This window comes from Trichomycterus rosablanca, chromosome 22, assembly GCF_030014385.1.
Source record: "Trichomycterus rosablanca isolate fTriRos1 chromosome 22, fTriRos1.hap1, whole genome shotgun sequence".
NCBI lineage: Eukaryota > Metazoa > Chordata > Actinopteri > Siluriformes > Trichomycteridae > Trichomycterus > Trichomycterus rosablanca.
This window is the reverse complement of record NC_086009.1, coordinates 12,038,359-12,048,063: the sequence shown is the minus strand read 5'-3', so window position 1 is coordinate 12,048,063 and position 9,705 is coordinate 12,038,359. Positions and strand designations below refer to the sequence as shown.

General features: G+C 39.9%; 1 protein-coding gene across 1 annotated transcript in view; it reads left to right on the top strand.

Moving 5' to 3' along the window:
- Positions 1–2,909: 2,909 nt before the first annotated feature.
- Positions 2,910–9,705, top strand: part of mvp (major vault protein) — a 35,723-nt gene continuing 28,927 nt past the window's right edge. Inside the window, exon 1 of the mRNA XM_063018676.1 lies at positions 2,910–2,980. The gene's annotated coding sequence lies outside the window, so the exon portion shown is untranslated. The remainder of the gene's footprint in view (positions 2,981–9,705) is intronic.

Sequence of the window (9,705 nt, the reverse complement as noted above, 5' to 3'; positions counted from 1 at the left end):
GCCCTTGTATTTCACACAATAGCTTATTTTTCCTAAATAATATGCTCCTAAATAAAACAGTGTCATGTTTCCTATACATACATAGATACATACAGTGTATCACAAAAGTGAGTACACCCCTCACATTTCTGCAGATATTTAAGTATATCTTTTCATGGGACAACACTGACAAAATGACACTTTGATACAATGAAAAGTAGTCTGTGTGCAGCTTATATAACAGTGTAAATTTATTCTTCCCTCAAAATATACAGCCATTAATGTCTAAACCACCGGCAACAAAAGTGAGTACACCCCTAAGAGACTACACCCCTAAATGTCCAAATTGAGCACTGCTTGTCATTTTCCCTCCAAAATGTCATGTGACTCGTTAGTGTTACTAGGTCTCAGGTGTGCATAGGGAGCAGGTGTGTTCAATTTAGTAGTACAGCTCTCACACTCTCTCATACTGGTCACTGAAAGTTCCAACATGGCACCTCATGGCAAAGAACTCTCTGAGGATCTTAAAAGACGAATTGTTGCGCTACATGAAGATGGCCAAGGCTACAAGAAGATTGCCAACACCCTGAAACTGAGCTGCAGCACAGTGGCCAAGATCATCCAGCGTTTTAAAAGAGCAGGGTCCACTCAGAACAGACCTCGCGGTGGTCGTCCAAAGAAGCTGAGTGCACGTGCTCAGCGTCACATCCAACTGCTGTCTTTGAAAGATAGGCGCAGGAGTGCTGTCAGCATTGCTGCAGAGATTGAAAAGGTGGGGGGTCAGCCTGTCAGTGCTCAGACCATACGCCGCACACTACATCAAATTGGTCTGCAAGGCTGTCACCCCAGAAGGAAGCCTCTTCTGAAGTCTCTACACAAGAAAGCCCGCAAACAGTTTGCTGAAGACATGTCAACAAAGGACATGGATTACTGGAACCATGTCCTATGGTCTGATGAGACCAAGATTAATTTGTTTGGTTCAGATGGTCTCAAGCATGTGTGGCGGCAATCAGGTGAGGAGTACAAAGATAAGTGTGTCATGCCTACAGTCAAGCATGGTGGTGGGAATGCCATGGTCTGGGGCTGCATGAGTGCAGCAGGTGTTGGGAAGTTACATTTCATTGAGGGACACATGAACTTCAATATGTACTGTGAAATACTGAAGCAGAGCATGATCCCCTCCCTCCGGAAACTGGGTCGCAGGGCAGTGTTCCAGCATGATAATGACCCCAAACACACCTCTAAGATGACCACTGCTTTATTGAAGAGGCTGAGGGTAAAGGTGATGGACTGGCCAAGCATGTCTCCAGACCTAAACCCAATAGAACATCTTTGGGGCATCCTCAAGCGGAAGGTGGAGGAGCGCAAAGTCTCGAATATCCGCCAGCTCCGTGATGTCGTCATGGAGGAGTGGAAAAGCATTCCAGTGGCAACCTGTGAAGCTCTGGTAAACTCCATGCCCAGGAGAGTTAAGGCAGTTCTGGGAAATAATGGTGGCCACACAAAATATTGACACTTCAGGAACTTTCACTAAGGGGTGTACTCACTTTTGTTGCCGGTGGTTTAGCCATTAATGGGTGTATATTGAGTTATTTTGAGGGAAGAATAAATTTACACTGTTATATAAGCTGCACACAGACTACTTTTCATTGTGTCAAAGTGTCATTTTGTCAGTGTTGTCCCATGAAAAGATATACTTAAATATCTGCAGAAATGTGAGGGGTGTACTCACTTTTGTGATACACTGTACATACATTTAGTACATTGTACATGATTTAGTATGCAGGTGAAGTGGAGAAGAATTTACTCCAATAAATGTCAAACATATGTCAAAATGTCCTTGTGAATGCAGGCACCTACACTACATCATTTCAAGTCTTTAATGTCAAACACAGTCATGGACAATTTTGTATCTCCAATTCTCCTCACTTGCATGTCTTTGAACTGTGGGAGGAAACTGGAGCTCCCGGAGTAAGCCCATGCAGACATGGGGAGAACATGCAAACGCCGCACAGAAAGGACCCAGACCGCTCCACCTGGGAATCGAACCCAGGACCTTCTTGCTGTGAGGCGACAGTGCTACCCACTGAGCCACCGTGACACCCCCTAAACTATATGAACCAATGTACATGGACAGTTCTCCTAATTACTAGTTTCTGCAACAGTTGCTAACAGGTGTAATAAATCAGTTATATAAAGTAAATTATATTTCCTTTTCTGTTCCAGCATGACTGTGGTCTTGTGAATAAAGCAAGGTCTATAAAGACATACAGAAATGCTTGATTCAAAGAAACTCCAGTGGCCTGCACAGAGCCTTAACTTCAACCCCACCTATCAGCTTTGGAATTAAACTGGAACATCAATCACTGCTTTTTTTGACCAACTTAAGGGTGCAGTCATAGAAATGGCCTTTTAACTAAATGGGCACAAATTCCCACAGACATACTTCAATGTTTTGTGAGCTTGTAAAAATACTTCTTAGAATACTGGATGTTGTTATAATCTAAACGTTCACACAGAAGTTACTCTATATTAACACCATTTGTTTTGTTTTGTTTTTTAATTGGATATCCAACAAGCTCACAGTCAACTGCTGATTTTGTCTCAAATCCTACTCCAGCGCAAATCAGGAAGGGGGTTTAAATACTCACATACCCAGTAATCACGTGGATGATGGGATTTTCCCTCACGCACGATCTCTCGTAAACCCCACCCACCGTCCTGACAAGGCTGTTAAGTCTAGATTTTCCATTGTATTGTATTGAAAAAAGTACAAGATTTTATATTTAATACAATGACATTGTTCATGACATGTACTCGATAATAGTAAAAAATAATGCGAATTTACTGAATAATGACGTAAAAAACGAAAATCTGCGGTCTTAGTAGGCGTATGTCTAATGCCACGCCCACACTATATTAGAAACAGGAGGTCGTCAAAGCAAACGCCTCCATTTAGATCAACAATCTGAACAGTAGGAAGTGTTCTTCGCTTTCAAATGTAAGTTTAACTGTTTAAATTACTGTCAGAAATGTAATCTATCACTTTTATTTTGCATTTAATACGTATTATGGCGCTGTCAAGTTATGACTAAGCATATGTGTCGCTAGCGATTATAGAGTCTTGTGTTAAAGAGATTTATGTTTTTGAATGAAGTCTTTTATTATAAAACTGCTCAAATTTAAAAGATCTGATTCGGAATGCGAGCTGTAGGCCAGCAATTTTAACGCCGAGGTAAAAAGGTCTGTCATACTTATATGTCGTACTTATACAAACTGTACTGCTCCTAAAACACTTTTAACTAACATATTTAAGCACTTTTGTTACGTCATAAGTTAGTTTTTATCCCACCTTTTAGTTGCTACACCATTTGGATTTGTGATGTACCTGTTATTGTGATGACTGTATTCACTGTACAACATGCGGAAGATCGAGCTTCAGCTTGTTTGCATTACAAATTCTGGGCGTTTCACCACCAAAACTTACACAATTCTGCCTTGATCACTGTCTTAAGTTATTCTTTGCTTTCCATTTGTCAATACTGCAGTGCTGACTATGTTGCTTGAGTTTGTACAGTAAGGGTTTTCACCACACATAGATAAAAGAGTAATGTGACCAGTGCTGTGTGCAGTTGTGTTTCTACGAGGTCAGGTTACTGCTTGGAAATTGCAATAGGATTGGATGATTCAGCTTGTAAATCAAAGCCAAAGCCATGAACTTAACACTGGGGGGACCAAATCTACCTGGTTGTGGGGGGACTGGGGTCCCTGCCATTCTAAAACATTCCTGCCATCAACAGCTGATGTAAACGCTGATGGATCCTAACATTATGCAAATCTGTGGAATATGTGTGAGCATATCTAAATATGGGGGGGGCACATGTTATTTATTGTGATTGTGGATACCCAAATCGTAAATGAAACCATTTCTATTAATGTGTAATTATACCCTATGGCTTCTATGACACCTTCCACTCTTCTGGGAGACCATTCCACTAGAGTTTGAAGCGTGACTGCTGGAATTCATTTTCATTACACCACAAGAGTAGCGTTAAGCCCTGGGCAGTTAAACATATTGGTTGATAAGTTCTGTCTTGCACTTATTTCAGATATTTTACAAAAGCCTGGTTTAAAAAAAATCCTGAACAGCTTTGGGTTGAACTGAAACATAAATTGAGGCTTTCTTGACCAACATGAGTACCCAATCATACAAATGCTATTTTGATTAAATAAGCACAAATTCCCACAGACATACTTTAAAGTCTTGACTTGCTTTTTAAACTGTTGCTAGCTGAATGGTTCTTTGGAAGAATTAATTGACTTTTAAGCTTTTTTAAATCCACATTTGGATTTACTTTGTTAATTTGGTTGTACTTGATGTCCAATTGGCTTTTCTAGATATACAGTGATACCTTGAATCTCAACGTCAATTAGTTCTGGGACTGCGTTCCATGGTCCTGTGGACTTGCATATATTTTAGGCTTATGAAAAATAATTCGGTTGTTTTTGACACATACACTGAAAATTACACAAATATAAAAGCACTGAAATAAAAGCTGATTCTTATAATTTCTCAGAACTTCGAGAACACAAGTTTAAAAGTGAAACAGTAAGGAAAATCCAGCTAAACACAGGTACATGTGGAGCTTTCAGAGTGGATTTGACAGTTATTCCACACAAATGCAGTTTCATCTCATCTTCGATGACATATTACCGCACCGGTCAAGCCGAGCGCTAAACAAAGCAACTGTTAATTGTTAATTTGAAATTAAATAAATAATTTTTTTAAAAACAAACTGAACACATTCAGTTTAGGGGAAATGTTGAGTTACAAGGTACCACTGTACTTTTTTGAAATTTTTCCCAAATTTAAAAGCTGTAGTATATAAGTACTGTATGTACAAGTATTATGAGGTCAGCCATATTTTAAAAGGCATATTTTAAAAGACATTTTGTGTTACATTGCAGGACATTTTACCCTGCAAATTAATCTGCTGGCAAGTTAAACATTCACTGTGCTGTTGTTTATCAGTCATCAGTCATCAGTTATTTGTCAAAGCATTGGCACTGTTACCCGCTTTGGAACCCTAAAGCTGCCCGTACCATTTACAATTTGAAATTGTAAAATACTGCTACTGTTTGTCTATGGAAATTACATACATTTTAATTAATTTCATGTAGGTATTAGCAATGGTTGTGGCGAAATGAATGAAATCTGTCAAGGGAAGTCTACATAGTTTTTAGTGACTTTTTGTCCTGCTCTACATGACCTGGCTGGTCCAGCCCTCTACCCACCTTACTTACCTTGCATTATTTATACATGCAGTTTGACCATAGACAATTTTTATAACCCTCCTTTGTTTGCTCTGAGTCATTGTTCAAACTGACATGCCTTAATTTATACGTTGCCCGTACCACTGATTGTTTGGAATACTGCAGGTGAAAAAGCCATGTCAGTAAAAACAATCCTGTATTCACAGGGCTGTGACAGAAATGTAGGTGTGTTCTTATTTGCGTAGGAAGATTATTGCTATGCAGTAAGTTATTGCATGTGCTTTGTTCTCTGTACAGTAACCAGGTTTGACAGGTTAAAGGTCCAGGGACTTTTTACAGTAAATCTTTAGTACAGCAATACCATCCAGTCATTCAAACCCTCTGTATCATTAGATGTAATGGTTGTGTCCTGATTTTTAGTAATCTTATCATATGCATGATTAGTAGATGTGATATGTGTGGTGTGTCCTGTAGTAAAGATTTTACCTGTGTAGTTAAAAAAAATGTTGTATGTGTAAGAACAGACACTATTTAAATTGAAGTCCTATACCAGATATATTTTATTAAATATTTGGTACAAAGCTGTGTTTGGTACAGCTTGGTAAGGAAAATAAAAACTAGTAAACTCAAGCCCATCAGCTAGTCTTGGCTAGTGTAAGTATGCAAATGGCAGAGGTTGCCAAAGTGCACTGGGTAATTGAGTATGTGCAAATTAGGACAAGGCAAAATGGGGGAAAATATGTATAAACATTCAAATTACAAATAATGCCTTCAATGTTACGTTTGCCCATTTAAGATTATTAAACAAGACGCATACGCAGAGACGTTTGCTTGGGGATTTTAATTACAACACTAAACAGGTGAAAACAAGGAACAAGGCAAGAACTGTGAACAATAAAGACCTAACAAGGACTATATAAGGCTAGGGTTATAAAAAGAATCTCAAGGTAAATACTATGACTAGGCTATAACAAGGTACAAAGCGCCTGTCAGGATTACAAGGAAGGTTTGAAGCTCCTCTCAGCTCCTCTCCTCAGCCTAACAGCCCTCAACATGGGCAAGAAAACAGGGGTAACTTCTATACAAGACAATTATGGCATAACAAGGAACAGAAAGTAATCATGAATGTGAGGGCAAGGGGGCAAGACAGAGGGGGAATAGAGCATAAACAAAAACATTGCTCTGGGAGCCAGGCTAAGCTGGAACCATGACATTCAAAATTTGCTAAATGTAAAAATTAAACATACATTAATGTGTCTCATTTTTAATAGATAAAAAACTAAATAAAAACTGAATAGTAAAAAATAAAAACAAAAAAAGCTGAAATTATACAAACAACTAAAATAAGATAAAGATCTGGCTTAAGTCACTGTTAAATACAGCTGTAATTGGAAATAATCAGCCCCCAAAGCAAATAAGGATTTATAACTCTAAACATTCCTGCTAAGATACATTTTGTTATAAATTATAATTATAAATTATATATGAAATTATACATCAAATAAACAAACAGCTGATGGAAGATATTTTGTTAATGCTGCAATTTTACAATTATTTAACCCATAAATAATATTGTTGATCCTAACCTACTAGTCACCTAAAGTTGGGTTACAACATGAGTAAAACCTTGGCAACATAATAACGCTTAATAACCCTTAATTTGCTTCAGCTGTGATGTGTTGTATAAACACCACTTAGAGATCTGTTTAACATGTGTTGCAACCATGGTGAAAATTAAGGAGATAATTCAATGCACCAAAGGGCTATGGGTATAAGAAAATTTCCAAGACCTTGAACATTCATTGAGACAACATTAGGCATATTGGATGGAAGTTTAAAACTTATAGCACAGCAGCAACCTGCCTAGCCATGGAGGAAATTCCAACATTTCATACAGAGGCCTTTTCAATCTCATTAGCACAACAAAGAAAACCTCTGTGTTACTGAAAAGGAATTGCAACCAAAAGAAGGTCACTTACTAAACAAGGACATCAAACTGGAACTGTGTGGCCATATACACCGATCAGCCATAACATTAACACCACCTCCTTGTTTCTATACTCACTGTCCATTTAATTAGCTTCACTTATCATATAGAAGCACTTTGTAGTTCTACATTTACCGACTGTAGTCCATCTGTTTCTCTGCATACCTTTTTAGCCTGCTTTCACCCTGTTCTTCAATGGTAAGGGCCCCCATAGGACCACCATAGAGCAGGTATAATTTGGGTGGTGGATCATTCTCAGCACTGCAGTGACAATGACATGGTGGTGGTGTGTTAGTGTGTGTTGTGCTGGTATAAGTGGATCAGACACGGCAGCGCTGCTGGAGTTTTTAAATACAGTGTCCACTCACTGTCCACTCTGTTAGACACTCCTACCTAGTTGGTCCACCTTGTAGATGTAAAGTCGGAGACGATCACTCATCTTTTGCTGCTGTTGGAGTTGGTCAGCTTCTAGACCTTCATCAGTTGTCACAGGATGCTGCCCACAGGGCGCTGTTGGCTGGATATTTTTGGTTGGTGGACTTTTCTTAGTCCAGCAGTAACAGTGAGGTGTTTAAAAACTCCAGCAGCACTGCTGTGTCTTATCCACTCATACCAGCACAACACACACTAACACACCATCACCATGTTAGTGTCACTGCAGTGCTGAGAATGATCCACCACCTAAATAATACCTACTCTTTACTGGTCCTGGGAGAGTCCTGACCATTGAGGAACAGCATGAAAGGGGGCTAACAAAGCATGCAGAGTAACAGATGGACTACAGTCAGTAATTGTAGAACTACAAAGTGCTTCAATATGGTAAGTGGAGCTAATAAAATGGACAGTGAGTGTAGAAACAAGGAGGTGACTTTAATGTTATGGCTGATCAGTGTAAATCAGCAGTTTGGAGGTGGGTCAGTGATGTAGGGATGTTTGTCTGCTAAAGGAACTGGCAATCTTGACCGTTTGACTGGCATCATGGCAGACATGAATGTTATGGTCTCTGTGCTGTAATAAATCTTTGTGATAATTGGACTTTTCAGCAAGTCAGTGATCCCAAGCACACTTCCATGTCAACCAACTTCATTAGGAAATATCATGAAGTCAGTTTCTTAGTCTTTAAATCCCATAAACCAATTGCAGCTTGAAATCCATCTAACCTCAACGAGCTGGATCTTTTGTACCAGAGGATGGGCAAATTCCACAAGGGAGTTGTCAGAAGCTTGTTAGCACTTATCAGAGTAGCTAATTAAGATAAGATAAGATAATCCTTTATTAGTCCCACAATGGGGAAATTCACATCGTTAAACAAGAAATGGTAACACATTGGGAGAGTAGGAGATAAAAAAACCAGCAACCACATTGTGCTCCCTAAGGAGCACACTATGGTAACACGAAAAAAAGCTCCTTACAGCACACAAGCACATGTAAACATAAGAACATAACATAGTCACACAATGAGCCACAGGTTAGGGATGTGGGGATAGGAAAGTAACCAAACTACGACAAGCAGCCCCAGCGATTCGCAGCCAGTATGCCAGCGCGCACTGCAGACCCGTCCTGCCGTATTGGTGGGATTAAGCTAAGAGAGTGGAGACGTTGGGTTGGGGTTCGGGAAAAGTTCTGTCAATCCATCATTCCTGCAGCAAGAAAAGTCTGTACAAAGTTCGCGATAACATGGCTGTCTTACTGCCCAGAATGAAAAACAGTCAGTGAAGGGGGGTCGGTACATCGCAGCAGGTCCTCTGGAGGAATTTACTTATCAGCGAGGCCGTAGCTGATAACAGGGGAGCCAAGAGCAGAAATGACTGTTGTTTTGTCTGAGCACTAATAAAAATTTAACACAAACTCTCAGAATGAATGCGTCTCTGGTTCATCTCATTTCGCAAAACCGTTAGTTTCTCCAAGATTGAATCCATATTGCGACTAATATTCACAGTCTGAGTTCCAACGGCTCTGCCCACCATCTCAATCAAATTGGGCAGTTTCTGGGGACCTTTGACAACTGACCCAACTCTTTTAATTTCCCGATACAGCAGGGCAAAGCCTAATCCAATCAGCAAAAACCCCACAATCAAAATTCCGAATAGGTAAACAACCTCTACGTCCTCCAACGAAAGAGGTGCCAGGCACACGACCCTCCACTTCCCCCACGAGTCCATCGCGTATCCTGCCATCTGCGTTCCGTCGGGGCATGTGGGTTTCCCCGAACCCGAACTTCTCGATGAGAAGATGGTGTCAATAGCATTCAGAGACCATTTAACCAATTCCATAATTTGTTCTTTGAGGAGCTGTGCTAAGAAAAACTCTGTAGAGTAGAGTAGACGAGACAATACAATACAGGAGAAGCCAAGCAGGGAAGATAGGGGAGGAGGAGGGAAAAGTGCGTCCGTCTTCCACGAGAGCGAGAGAAATTTTTTTTATTTGTAATTAAATGTTATCAGTACAAAAGGGTGCACCACAAA